Below are 14,304 nucleotides of genomic sequence, written 5' to 3'. Positions count from 1 at the left end.
GTGATTATTCCGAAGTGGCAAGCATATGAAACACTCGGGTTAATGACATAATATAACATGTGTATGGCTTTGGTTTCATATTTGCAGTGCCCATAGAAAGTCTACACCCCCTTTCAAAATTTTCATCTTTTGTTGCCTTATGGCCGAGAATTAAATTGCATTAAATCAGGCTTTTTCCACCTTTATTTACACATTGGAACCCACAACTTCCAAGTGAAAAACAAATTCTACAAATTTCAGACAATTAATTAAAAATACAAAACTAGAATATCTTGGTTGGATAAGTGTCCACCCCCCTGAGTTAATACTTGCTGGAAGCACCTTTGACAGCAATTACAGCTGTGAGTTTGTTGGGTTCAGTCTCCACCAACTTTGCACACCTTGATTGGGCAATATTTTCCCATTCTTCTGTACAAAACTGTTCAAGCTCAGTCCAGCTGCATGGGGAGCATTGATGGACAGCAATCTACAAGTCATGCGACAAATTTTCCATTGGGTTTAGGTCGGGGCTTTGATTAGGCTACTCAAAGACATTTATGTATTTGTTCCTAAGCCACTCCAGTGGAGCTTTGGCTATGTGCTTCAAGTTATTGTCATACTGAAAGGTGAACTTCCGTTCCAAGTGCAGCTTTCTTGCAGAGAGTAGCAGGTTTTCCTCTAGGAATTTACTGTATTTTGCTCCATACATTTTCCCTACTATCTTGACAAGTGCCTCGTCCTGCTGATGACAAACATCCCCATAACATGATGCTGCTACCATCATGCTTCACAGTAGGGATGGTGTTCTTTGGGTGAGGTGCTGTGTTGGGTTTGCGCCAAACGTAACGTTTTGCATTTAGGCCAAAAAGTTCCAACTTGGTTACATCAGACCACAAACCTTTTGCCATATGGCTTCAGAAGCTCCAGAGTGGTTTTCTGCATACCTCAAATGGGACTCAAGGTGGGCTTTTTTGAGTAATGGCTTCCTTTTTGCAACAACCACACAGGCCAAACTTGTGGAGTACTTGGGATATTGTTGTCACATGCACATAGTGACCAGTCTTTGCCATAAAGGCCTGTAGCTCTTTCAACGTTGCCATTAGCCTATTGGTGGCCTCTCTGATCAGTCTCCTTTTTGCTTGGTTCTCCAAATTGGAGGGATGGCCTGATCTAGGCATGGTCATAGTGGTACCATATGCCTTCCACTTATTAATGATTATCTTGACTGTGCCCCAAGGGATATTCAAGGCCTTTGAAAATTTTTTTTACCCATCCCCTGATCTCTGCCTTTCCACAAATTTATCCCAGAAGTCTTTTGCAAGCTCCTTGGTGTTCATGGTTGAGTCTTTTCTGTGAAATGCACTACCCAGCAGAGGAAACCTAGAGGAACAGCTGATTTTTTCTGAAATAATCAGAATCACTATAATTTAACACATGTGGAGGCCAAATAACTTGGTGTGTGATTTTGAAAGTGATTGTTTACACCTGAGCTCATTTACAATTGTTATTAGAAGGGGGGGTGGACACTTTTCCAACCAAAATTTTATAGTTTTGTATTTTTAATTAATTTTCTGAAATTTGTAGAATTTGTTTTTCACTTGGAAGTTGTGGGTTCCAATGTGTAAATAATGGTGGAAAAAGTCTGATTTAATGCAATTTAATTCTTGGCCATAAGGCAACAAAAGATGAAAATTTTGAAGGGGGGTGTAGACTTTCTATAGGCACTGTATACCGAGCATGACTGGCGAGGTTGTCATTTTCATATTTTAAAGGGATGTTTTAGGTTTGCACAAATCAGCATCGAAAAGTGACAAAATCTTTTTTGTTTACATTATCGACACCAAAGCAATGCAGATCATCAGAAATCATTCCTCCAATTAAAGGCACAGTTACCAAAGATTCAAGTATTAGCTTTTGCAACGAAAAGTACGAATCAAAATCGGTTTTACATTTTTGCTACAAACAAAATTGATTTCGTGTGAGGCCACCTGCTTCCCTTTTTTGAATGAAGCAACTTAATGAACGATGCCATAAAATATGCCAACACGTGGCGTCACAATGCCTACGATCGGAACAAGTGTAAAGAAGTTTAAAAAATGTTCCCGATGAAAATGTTCACCAAGATCTTCATTGCAGACTCGGTGGTGTAATGGTGAAAGTGTCCGCTCTGAGTCTGGTCAGTCAGAGGTTTGAATCCAAATTGAGAAAAAACCAAAAACTTGAAAAATGGTAAGTGCTGCTTCCTTGCTTGATGCTCAGCATTTAAAAAGGATAGAACACCCACAAACCATAAGTTAGCAACCATTGCACAAGCTTCTTGGGCCTAATGGACTCCTACTGCATTGAAGTTTCTTATAAGGAAACTCATCTAATAGATGAAGCTTTTTCTAATCACTCACTCACTCACTCATTATCTGATTCACCGATATAAATGTTCAGTACTTTCAAGATGGGCTTGACATTTGGCACACTCATGTAACTCAAAGCTACAAGTCCAGGAAAAATCACAAAAATGTCTGTGAACGAAAATATCCAAAAACAAGAGTTGGCCGGAAAAGGGGCAGAGCGTGGACTGAAGCAGGAGTGTCTGTCTGTCTGTCCATCTGTCCATCCCCAAACCACTTCCCCAGTTTTGGGGCAAGCCCCACCAAACCTTCTATGGAACGTTTTGGGGTCCCAGCCAGTGTCCTAAGGTGGGTGAGAGGTTTCATAAATACCTCAATACAATTATGATTTTGAGTTTTGATCTGTAGGAAGCTGCTCCCCGATCTGAATATGTCAGAATGGCGTTTCTCTTTGTTTACCTCACGAGTGTTTGTAATATTATATTTTGTTACATTAATGGTATACTACAGTATTAATTTGTGATTGGAATGATGCCATTTGGAATGAAAATATAGAGATTGAGTTCAAAGGAGAATCAGGAAATAATGTGAGGACTTCCTTCTTCCACCCGTGACATTTGCAGATTCGCCATGACATAAATGAAATACTTTGTTTATCTCACGAGTGTTTGAAATATTGTAATTTGTTAAATTAATGGTAAAGTATTAATTTGTGATTGGAATGATGCTGTTTGAATGAAAATATAGAGAGATTGAGTTTAAAGCACATTTCCACATTTCCTCAACTGACTGGGCATCCTCCAAGCTGGCCTCCCACACATTTCCAAGTTGGCCTCCAAAGCCAGTCGCTGACTGGGCATCCTCCATCGTGCAAAGTCCTTCCTTGGCACACCTGAGCTTGTGACGACATACAAAGCTTTCATTCGCTGCCTGATGGAGTACTGCTCTCCCTTCTGGGCTGGTGCTCCTGCCTCTCACCTTTGTCAGCTTCACGCTGTGGAAACCAAGGCATTTCGGATCATTGGCATCTCACAGGATGAGGCTGAGTCTTTGGGTCTCTCACTGCCTCATTGCAGGCAGATCAGTGGTCTTTCTGTGTTGCACCGTCTCCTCTCCGGCCTAGTCCCCCCTGCTCTGTCTGAGATATGCCCCCCCCCAATATTCCCCCAGGGCGCTTGAGGTCCACCAACAACCCCCTTCTGATAAAACTACCAAAATCAAGAATCACTGCTCACCTTCACTCTTTCATTCCTCTTTTTCCCCGCCTTTGGAACAAACTCCCACACTCTCTTCAATCCCACTCTTCCCTCCAGGTCTTCAAAACAGCTGTTCACCATCATCTCTTATCTTCCCCCATCCAAAATCACGATCTCTTCTCGCCCCGCTAATCCACCCAAACCCACCTCCTTCAAAATTCCCTGCTTTCCTTCCTGAAAGTCCCTGTTGTGTCCATCTTATTTACCCCGTGGACCCCACCCCATCCCTCACCCTTCCACAGATCTCATGTCTCTGTTCCCCATTTTTTTCCTTCCCTCTCCCACCCAATCTTGTCTCCTGCTCCCCTTGTTGTATGTTATGTGTGTTAGCTGTCATACGAGCCTTGACAGTGTATACAAAAAAAAGTAGAATGAGGAAATTAGGTGAGGGATCCCACCCATGACATATGTGGATTCGGGATTTTTTGTTTGGCCATTTTTTTGCCCAAGTCCTTCATGAACCGGCTGTCCAGCCCCTCCCATTCATAGCATGGGTATCTTGCTGGTATTATAAAAAACTGAATGAGAGTCCCAGATATTTCAATGCATATATTCACTGCAAATGTACACTACAAGGGTTGTCCAAGGATGTATGAGGAATTTGGCACACAAGAGAAGACCATTTGGCCCATCATGTCTGTACTATATGAACACCAAATTAATTCACTCCATCAGTTTCTTGACTTATTTTCACTGGGGGCAGGAAAGGGGATTGGGGGAGAAGGAGTGGGGAGGAGAACAGTGGGACAGGCACACATTGATTTAATCTTGGATAACTACAGAATAATTTATTCTGATGCATTAAAGAAATGCTCGTAAGATTAGGCCACGGGAGGTATGAGATGTTTGGCTGATCGGGGAATACTCTTTATTTAAACATTAATCGAAAATATTTACATTTATTTAATTTCCCTTCAAGTTGTCCACCAAGAAACCAAAACCCACGTTTGTCTACAAACGGAAACCATTTGATGTGGCACATGTCCCTGCTATTAATGTAACATGCAACAAAATATGCCGGACTTAGATAACGAGGGGAAAAGCCCATCAAAATGACGGGTGCACAAAACAACACAACACAGAGGATTACAATACACACAGTTATGATTGGATTACGACCGATTAATTACTTGCAATTAGGCAATGACAAATGGAAAAGGTTGGAAATGGGAAACGAAACATGAATGGGTCAAAATGTTAGGTGGGATTTATTTGATGTGCTTCAGGCATTATTAATGTGATAGGCACAAACATACGGTGTATAAGCACAGCCTCGAATGCTCCCGATATACAAAACAAGCTCAAATGAGCCAAGATCCTCATCCTCTTAATGATGACGTCATAAAAACGAATATGACGTCATTGTGATGTATCAAGTTTGCGATAAATTATGTTATCTGTGCTAATGCCCGGCTTGATTCCCGCAAACAAAATTCATACAGCTTGCCGAGTTTCGGAGATAATGGTATCGGCGATTTCCATTAGCGACGATATGATGACATCAACTTTTTTTTCTAGGAAGAATTTCCAAAATCGGAGATGGTTACTGCCTGCTCGAGGACTTTCTGCATATACTTGGCAAGTTTCACGAAGATCTGATAAAAACTCTGGGTTGTGAAACAAAAAATGTCAAAAAATAGGAATGACGTCATAAAAATTGATATGAAGTCATGGTGATGTATCATATGTGTGGTAACTCATCTCTGCTAATGCCCTATTTGATTCCCGCAAACAGAATTCAAAAAGCTTGCCTAGTTTCGGAGTTAATTTTTTAGGTCGATTTCCATTAGCGGAGATATTTTGACGTCATAACTTTTTTTCTAGGAGGAATTTTCAAAATCGGAGATGGTTACTGTCTGCTCAGGGTATTTTTACATGTATATGCCAAGTTTCAGGAAGTTTCGATGAAAACTGTAGGCTGTGAAACAAAAAAGTCCACAAGAAGAAGATGGAGAACAACAACGTGAGGAAGACATAGAGATCCTCCACAAGGATCTAGAAATAACGTGGGCAATGTTTAAGCACAGCCTTGTTTGCTTCCGAAATAACTAAAAACATAAATGTGCGTGGCAAATCAGCACAGAACGCAGGCATGATTGCTTGATGCCTCAAAAAAAACAAAAAAAAAAAAACAGAATTCGGGTTTTGTAATGAAGCCAAAACATGGCTATTGCTGTGCATATATATATATATAATACATCATGCTTATATAGCTTGGATAAATTCCAATTCCACTGGACCATGAAGGAATTATACTGTAGTCCGGAAGGAATTATACTGTAGTCCGGAAGGCTTGAAGCCTTGGGCCTATACAAACTGTGTGCCTCAGAATGCCGGTTATCCGCCGATGAGCTAGCTGCAACCTTTCGACATTGGATGATGCTTTTAAGTCACTTTTGGTCTTTTTCATACTGAAGAAAAAAACCACCAGGGAAGTCATGGCGATTGTGAATATAACACTTCCGTTTGGAGCCATTTTACCTCACGCCCCACAAAGCCTATTATTTAATTCTATCGGATTTTTTGTTTTTAATTAAAAATCGCTTTTTCCAAAAAAACAATAAAATTCCTATTTCACTCCAGATTTCGACAATTATGTCAGTCACGAGTTCCAATTGTCAAATATGGAATTAGATTTTGAATATCAGCTTTTAAAGCCTTGGAAAAACACCACGATTCGCTATTTTAACATGGATATACACCTTAACAAGGATTTCACCCAAGGTGGAAAACCCCCTTGGGGAGGGGGGCAAATGAAGACGTTAAAACTTCCATTATATAACCCTTTGTCCTCCTGTCATATTTGGTTCAGATTGGATAACTGACAACCGAATGCATCATGGTCAGACAGACAGACACCAAATTGCGTATTTTAGTATGATAAAGGGAGCAACATATTCCTTTTCTTCTTCATTTGTATGCAGCACAAAGCTGCAGGGTAGCATCATTGGCTGAGGGCATGGCTGTGCCACTCATTGGAGACGGAATTTAGGATTTGTTCAGCGTGATGGTGATAGCTCGGCTACTCTTCACGAAGCACACCATGGGATCTTTAATGTTCACCAACAAATGCTGGTAAACAGGACTCCCATTTAATGTCCATCCGAGGGACGAGACACACATTGATGAATTACCCTGCCTGTGAAACACCAGGATGACAGTTTATTGCTGGGTTGGGATTCAAACTCAGGCTAGACAGCTAAGAGGCGAGGGTGCATTCCTCTCGGCCATCCTGTCAGCCCAGCAATGTATTCATGAACTGGATCATTGCAAATAAAAATATATACCCATCAGAGATGGGGAATCCCCCGCCATTGAAAAATAATTGAAATCAGATAAGCGGTTTTCCATTTATTACAAAAAACATTTTTTTCAAGATGGCTGCCCCAGTCGGCCATCTGGGATCTGGCCATGCCCAAAATCAATAGGGTTCTTCCTTTTCAGGTGGTACATGTGTGACCCAAATTTCAAATCGATATGGCGAACAGTTTATGAGTTATCGCACTCACAGCTATAATGTTGACGCCCACCCAGCCGGACGGACGGACAGACAGCCGGACGGACGACCCGGGTGACAACAATATCCCCCTTCCGCCACGCGGCGGGGTATAACTAGAAGGGAACTCTGTCGAGTGCACACCTCTGCCACGCAATGCCTGATCCACAAGAACATATCGGGCTCATTACATTTTTGTAATGTCATGCTATCCAGTACTATATCGTTTTCGGCACGATCTTTCAAAGGTGAAGAAGCACTTTAGAAATTAAATAATCCTCGTATCTAGATCCGGATTCGGATCTTCACCAAAATTGAATCAATTCTTTCTTATTACATACCCAACCTGCCCCACAAAGTTTTGTCCGAATCTGTCAACATATTTTTGAGATATCCTGCACACAAACAAACAAGCAGTCATAGACTGGTACTTACGAAATCGTCAACTTGACCTCTGACCTTGTCTCATAAAAGCTGTCTCCAGAGAAGGTAGCGACGCAAACCAGAAGTTTCTACGATGATTCTGTAACAAACCATCAAAAATCTAATGTTTTGGATGTTTGACCTCACTGTGACCTTGACCTTTGACCGATTTTGACCAAAATCTAATCAGCGCTAGCCACCACCCTCCTGAATCACGTGGTGCAATTTGACATTGGTAGCTTCTTCCGTTCTCGAGTTATCATTTTTTGGATGTTTGACCTCACTGTGACCTTGACCTTTGACCGATTTTGACCAAAATCTAATCAGCGCTCGCCACCACCATCCTGAATCACGTGGTGTAATTTGACATTGGTAGCTTCTTCCGTTCTCGAGTTATCGTGCCTACAAACAAACAAACAAACAGAAACGTAAGGCATCAATATACTTACGAAATCTTTAGATTTCGTAAGTAACAAACAAACAGAAATGGAAGTCATCAATATACTTACGAACTCTTTAGATTCCGTAAGTAACAAACAAACAAGCAGTCATAGACTGGTACTTAGGAAATCGTCAACTTGACCTCTGACCTTGTCTAATAAAAGCTGTCTCTCGAGAAGGTAGCGACGCAAACCAGAAGTTTCTACAATGAGTCTGTACCAAACCATCAAAAATCGAATGTTTTAGATGTTTGACCTCACTGTGACCTTGACCTTTGACCGATTGTGACCAAAATCTAATCAGCGCTAGCCATCACCCTCATGAATCACCTGGTGTAATTTGACATTGGTAGCTTCTTCCGTTCTCGAGTTATCGTGCCTACAAACAAACAAACAAACAAACAGAAACGGAAGTCATCAATATACTAACGAAATCTTTAGATTTCATAAGTAACAAACAGACAGATAGAAAGGGGTGAAAACATACACTCCTTCACCTTTGTTGGCGGAGGTAATAAGTAGAACGACACTCGTAGAGTACATACCTCCGCCAGGCTGAACAGTTCATGTTTTGTATCCCACTGATAGACCAGACCTGTATCTGGACCTGAACCAAAATCAAATTGGCTTGTTCTTGTCACATGCCCAACTCATCCACCAAGATTTGTCATAATCCATCCACGTTTTGAAATATCATGATATGCGGTTTATATATAGTTTTCCACCCCATCTGGATCTGCATCTGGATCTCAATAAAACTCGAATAAATTCGTCCTTGTCACACACACAACCTGTACACCAAGTTTTGTCTGAATTCGTCCATAACCTATTGAGATATCCTGCTCACAGACAGACAAACACAGGGGTGAGTACATAAGCACTGCCCACGAGCAAACTACACCTGCTTTCTTCTGATGGTCCGCTATGGGAAGACCCCTCTTTTTCCAAGAAACACGTTTCATGGTGTCACTAGTTTTCATCATCACATCGTCTAAAATATGTGTTCAAACTGTTGTGTTTTACAGTTGTAGTTAACATTACACAAGGCTTGCATCGCCCCCTGGTGTCTATAAAGAGGAAAACCTTCAAAATCAATCTTGCGTATGGCAGCTTATCTGCCAGGGTAGCTGTCATTTCTTGGAAGCGCGACTGTGTCGCTGATGCAGTGCTCCTCTACCAGGCCACACTGGTACTCATTTCGCCGACTACGGAAGGATGACAGGCTGAGTCAACCCCCTGGTGTATTAATTCAGCAGCCAACAGGGTTTAGAACTCAGGACCCTAGGATCCCAAGCCGCCACCCTAACCACTGAGCCAATACCAGGCTATTCAAAATCAATGAATCAATCAATTTGTTTACAACGTGCTTTTCATTCTGAAATAAAATTTCAACATTAACATTGTTATAGAACATGGTAAGATCTAATAACACTCATCTGCACTGAACTGCAACAGTTCCCATCATTTCAAAACGATGGAGGTAACGATTCAAGTTACCCACCGCTCCCCACCCCCAAACTCAGACAACAAAACTCCAAGTCGAGGCTCATAGCAAATTGTGATAAAAGTTAAAAAGTGAATATGAAAATCATGTTATTAACCTCCGCCATTGAAGATCGGAGGTTACTGTTTTCACCCCTTTCTGCTTGTTTGTTTGTGAACAGTATTACGGAAAAACTCCTCGACGGATTTCGACGAAACTTGGTGGGGGGGTTAGGTATGGTTCAAGGATCATGCCATTAGATTTTGGACTTGGTCTCCCCCCCCACCCCAAAAAAAAATTGTTGGAGAAAAAAGAATTTTTTTTTTGCATTTCTACATGTTTTGAGTGATTTCCAACCCCCCCCCCCCAAAAAAAAAATTGTTAGAGAAAAAAAAATTTTTTTTTGCATTTCTACATCTTTTAAGTGATTTCCAAACCCCCCCCCCCCAGAAAAAATGTTGGAGAAAAGAACAAAAACTCTGTCAGCACTGTTGACATCATATTTAATGAATAAGATATAAGGTTCACTTGAGTGACCCAGCAGTATTGGTGGCGGAGGTTTTGCACTCTCCCGAGTGCTCCCCCTCTAGTTTTACATGTAGTGCCACATGCAAACCTACTTAGGCACGTCCAATGCACTTTTAAAATTCAAACAGCATACCTTTTCAAGGAAGAACCTTAAAAGGGACATCTTGAACAAATTTTTAATCATTATGTTGCATTAAAATGGCTTTACAGTTACAGAATTAAGCAAAATTAGTTTTATGTTAAATTTGAATTTGATTCAAAGTCAAAATTCGTCTTATCAAGTCAAAAGTGCCTTCTTACCTTGCCACCTAGTATATAGAGGGTAGAGCATGGAAAAAAATATAAAAACCCTTGGGTTAGCAGCCCTTCAGGGGGGAGGGGTCAGATGGAAGGGAGAGGGGAGATTTATCCGTAATTGCTCGACTTGTGTTGCCGGTGATAGTGTAGTTGCTGCGGAGAGAAAAGCGATGTCATAACGATGGTTTTGCCGGTTACCTAGAGTGCATCAGAAAGTCACATCGCATCCTCCATGGTCACCGGCTGTGAATGTCTGAAGTGAAGTCTGGTGTTGTCTTACGTGTTTGTCTGCACGCGTGTGCACGATTTGTGTGTTGCAGCAACTCCAGAAGCTGAAGACCATGTGTAATACATGATATAAATTGGTTACGGTGGAGAACATATTTTATTATGGTGACTAAAACTGATTTGCTACACTTTTTAAAGCATTTGCCCAATCATATATTTTTAGTCCTGTTGTTGAAGGGATAGGTGGTATTTTATGATCAGATTTACATACAGGTAGTGGACAAAAAAAAAAAATGGAAACACCAATGCAAAGTCATTTAACAAGTCTGAAGACGACGATGGTTCACGAGCGGTATTTGACGATGTAGATTGTTTCAGAAGTCAAGGATGAGACAATGTGATAATGTTTGACCAAGTTATAAAAATGATCAACATGATGTGGTACGAGTGACAGGTTATTAGCTTCAAAATGTCGAAAACCCAGCTTCGTTCAACAACTTTCAAAATTTGACCTTTGCATAACCTTTAAAGGTCACAAAACAATGTTGTGGACATTAAAATAAGGAAACAGGATACGTGCTATAGCTTATTGGAGTTAGTTCGTCAAAGAAGGTCGAAAACCCGGTTCGATTCCCACAACTTTGAAAATTTTACCTTTGTGAACTTTAAAAGGTCAAAGGTCAAGGATTATGACCTGTGGTGCAAAACTTCCTCTGGAACATTCCAGGAACAATATAACATCATATAGGCTATATGGCATTTCGCACTCCTCGGATTATCCATACTTTGATGAAATCAGCGTCAAAACAAACTTGAAGGGGGCGCCACGGGCAAGGTGTTCGACATAGAGCAAAATGGTTTCAAGACTTTAGGTGGGGAATGACCTCAAGATTATGCATCAAAAATATTGTCATCCCAGCTCTCAAAGTTTGGGCGGTCGTATGATTTTTATGTCAACATTCGCAATTTTCGAAGTTCGTGACCTTGTGACCTTGACCTTGGGACAAAAATGAAAAATCGAGCTCCGTGGGGCTATACAGGTGCCATTGGGCTAACCAAATACCGAAACCCCTGCCAGATTCGACAAACCCCCTCGGAGAAGATGGATTTTTATGTCAAAATTCGCAATTTTCCAAGTTCGTGACCTTGTGACTTTGACTTTGGGACGAAAATGAAAAATCGAGCTCGGGGCTATGCAGGTGCCATTGGGCTAACCAAATACCGTAACCCGTCAGATTCAACAAACCCCCTCGGAGAAGATGCAAATTGAAATCGGCTACCCCCTAAAAACACATGTTTTTTGGGCGTGGCTCTGCCCATAATGGGTGCACCATGCCCATTCTCAGGAAAACACAACTCGATCATGCTATAAACCTCCCACCAAAATTTTATCAGGATCGGATCAAAACCCATGGGGCTATGCTCGGGACAGACAGACAGACAGACAGACAGACAGACAGACAGACAGACAGACAGAGACACCGATAGCGAATATAGTGATCACTTATTTTTTTCGTGAAAATATTTTTTAGTGAACCAATAGGGCGTTGGACCACCACGTGCAGCCAGTACGGGCCGCACGGCCTGTATGTACTGTGGAATAGAGTTCACCAGCGTCTGGAATACTGCACCAGGGATGTGGCACCATTCTTCCATGAGAGTCAATCAACTCACACCTGTTTGATGGAGGTGGAAAATGCTGTCTCAGGCGTCATTCCAGAATATCCCCTAAATGCTCATTTGGGTTCAGATCTGGTGTCTGAGAACGCCATGACATATGGATAGCATCAGTGTCATGCTCATCAAACCATTGGGCAACCACACTTGCTCTGTGGATGGGGGAATTGGGGGGGGTGGGAGGGTCTCCTCTTGTAGCCATGCGAGCCATAATTCTAGGCAACTAGGCCTGTGGAGCATTTCAAGACATGACTCGAAAGGGGCTGTCACACCTTGACGTTTTAGCCAGCGTATGGCAAGGTCTCAAAATGTATGTGAAACGCTGGCGTACGCTGAACTATTGATGTTTTTTTTGAAGTTTTGGGCGTATAATAACGTGTTGGATGTATGCATAATGTATTAGTAACGTACACAGAACGTTTCAATCACATATAGATAACTTATACCAACGAATGCCGAGCGTGTTGTCGGCGTTCACAACCTATGCCCAACGATAGTCTAACTTATGCATAGCGCGGCAGCGTATCGCTGACGATCACGTGGCGTAGGCTATTCATAGGCTGCGGCTCGACGATTCAAATCATAACCGCACTAGACATCAAAGTGTGAAGCCGCTGTCACACCTTGACGTTTTAGCCAGCATATGCCGACGAATGAAAAATTTGCCGAAACAAGCTGGCACACGTCGAATACGTTATGGGTAAGTTTTGTATACCTTAAGAGTACGCTGGCATACGTCGTAGTGGGCTGGCATACGTCGTAGTACGCTGGCATACGTCGAGAAATTTTCAGCATGTAGAAAATTTCTCGACGTACTCGGCGTATGACACACGTTCCACATACGCTGGCATAAGTTGTAGGCACGTTACGCGATCGTTGACACACGTCGACAAACGTTACTTGTATGTTACTCATAAGTCGAAACACGTCGAAGTAATGGTTAGCATCAGTGTTCCAGACTCCCTGGTTTTTCTTTTTTTGGTTTTTTTTTTCTTCGGTATGACGGTGATGTTGACACTTCAATTGCTAGTGCGGTTATGATTTAAATCGTTGAGCGGCAGCCTATTATTTATATTATATTATAACCGCACTAGAAATCGAAGTGTCAACATCACCATCATACCGAAGAAAAAAAATAAATAAAAAAACCAGGGAGTATGGAACACTGACGCTAACCATTACCTTGACGTGTTTCGACTTATGAGTAACTTACAAGTAACGTGTGTGGACGTGTGTCAACGATCGCGTAACATGCCCACAACACGTTACTCATAGGTTAGAAATAAGTTTTTGGTACCCTAAACATTACCTCGACGTGTTTCGACTTATGAGTAACGTGTGTCGACGTGTGCCAACGATCGCGTAACGTGCCTACAACTTATGGCCAGCGTTATGCGGAATGTGCGAGTCATACGCTGGCATACGTCAAAAAATTTCAAGCATGGAAAATTTGTCTGACACCTCGGCGTACTACAACGTATGCCAGCGTACAAAGACGTATGCCAGCGTACTACAAAAAAGCCAGCGTACTACGACGTATGCCAGCGTGCTCTTAACGTATACAAACTTACCCATAACGTATTTGACGTGTGCCAGCGCCATAAGCATGCTGGAGATGTTATTTGCTTAATTAACACATGGGCTATACCTGTGTGGAAGCCTTGCTTGGTATGCCTCATTTACCCAGGTGTTTCCATTTTTTTGGCCACTCTCTGTAGCTTCTGCAACTTGGAAATAGGCAGCAGTGTGCCAGGTTTGGCAGCACTAATCTCTTCTTCTTCTTTCGGCTGCTCCCGTTAGGGGTCGCCACAGCGGATCATCAGTATGATCCGCATTGTGATTTGGCACATGTTTTACGCCGGATGCCCTTCCTGACGCAACCCTGGTCGCCTCTTACGACACAGGGATATGGTACACCTATTTTAACCGGGGTATACACCGGCCCAGTATACTGGTACTCATTTTGCCGACCTCGGAAGGATGACAGGCTGAGTCAACCCCCTGGTGTATTAATTCAGTGGCCCAACGGGGCTTGAACTCAGGACCTTTTGGATCCCAAGCCGCTGCCCTTACCACTGCGCCAACACCAGGCTGTTTGGCAGCACTAATCCTCCAAGTTAAATAAATGATTCGGACAAATCATTTACGTGAC

The 14,304-nt window shown here is 42.1% G+C and overlaps 1 protein-coding gene across 4 annotated transcripts in view; it reads right to left on the bottom strand.

Moving 5' to 3' along the window:
• CWF19L2 (CWF19 like cell cycle control factor 2) overlaps positions 1-14,304 on the bottom strand; it is an 86,031-nt gene that overhangs the window by 44,274 nt on the left and 27,453 nt on the right. The gene's annotated exons all lie outside the window — the stretch shown is intronic.

The sequence above is a fragment of the Eptatretus burgeri genome, chromosome 13, assembly GCF_056783735.1.
Source record: "Eptatretus burgeri isolate ZD-2024b chromosome 13, Ebu_testis_v1, whole genome shotgun sequence".
In the NCBI taxonomy this organism is placed as follows: Eukaryota; Metazoa; Chordata; class Myxini; order Myxiniformes; family Myxinidae; genus Eptatretus; species Eptatretus burgeri.
Note: the sequence above shows the minus strand (reverse complement) of the source record. Positions and strands in the feature narration are given on the sequence as shown.